This window comes from Triticum aestivum, chromosome 6B (genome assembly GCF_018294505.1).
Source record: "Triticum aestivum cultivar Chinese Spring chromosome 6B, IWGSC CS RefSeq v2.1, whole genome shotgun sequence".
NCBI classification, from domain to species: domain Eukaryota; kingdom Viridiplantae; phylum Streptophyta; class Magnoliopsida; order Poales; family Poaceae; genus Triticum; species Triticum aestivum.
This window is the reverse complement of record NC_057810.1, coordinates 53,091,194-53,091,853: the sequence shown is the minus strand read 5'-3', so window position 1 is coordinate 53,091,853 and position 660 is coordinate 53,091,194. Positions and strand designations below refer to the sequence as shown.

Genomic DNA, 660 nt, shown 5'->3' with positions numbered 1-660 from the left:
CCCTTAATTTCTTCTCTTTGGTCATTCCCGGCTGGGTACCTGTAGAAATCTTGCTGACTTGCTGCTGTTCTGTTCACCTCATTTCACAGGATCTATTGGCCATAGTGGGTTTTTTTTTCATCCAGGAAGTGCATCGTCTCTCCTTTTGTCCAGACCTACTCCCCCTTTGTTGTGGTAAGTCTTGACCTTGGTAATCAAAAGTAAAGAATACATGGTTTTTTTGCTTGATTCACTCGATTATAGAATTTATTTTGAATCTAGGTTTGAGAACGGCAGGCTAATTCCTTTTTTTCTTGGCCCATTGGTGAAAAAATTAGTCTTATGCATGAGAATGCCTTTTTTGTTTACCTTCGAAGTGTATTGATTTTTCAATTTTGATGTTGCAAAAAATGGCATTGCTCTCTGTATGCTAGCTCAAAGGTTAGGTGGTACTGTTATGTGTGATGATAGCAGCCCCATTGGCAAGTCATTAAAAAACTGGAAAGGTTAATGTCCATGTGAATTTTTACCCTTTCTAGCTATGTGCCTTCTGGATATGCAGTATATGTATGAGAATATGATACCTATTATTTTCTCAGTGCTAGTTATGCACATTTGATCATGACTTTATGAGTGAATGACAGTATAATGTCTTGAAACTCGATATCTCAAATGTTGACT

At 37.4% G+C, this 660-nt stretch overlaps 1 long non-coding RNA gene across 1 annotated transcript in view; it reads left to right on the top strand.

Annotated features, from left to right (window-relative positions):
- Positions 1-14: 14 nt before the first annotated feature.
- LOC123133430 (uncharacterized) overlaps positions 15-660 on the top strand; it is a 3,634-nt gene continuing 2,988 nt past the window's right edge. The window contains exon 1 of the long non-coding RNA XR_006465254.1: positions 15-174. This is a non-coding gene — a long non-coding RNA (uncharacterized lncRNA). The remainder of the gene's footprint in view (positions 175-660) is intronic.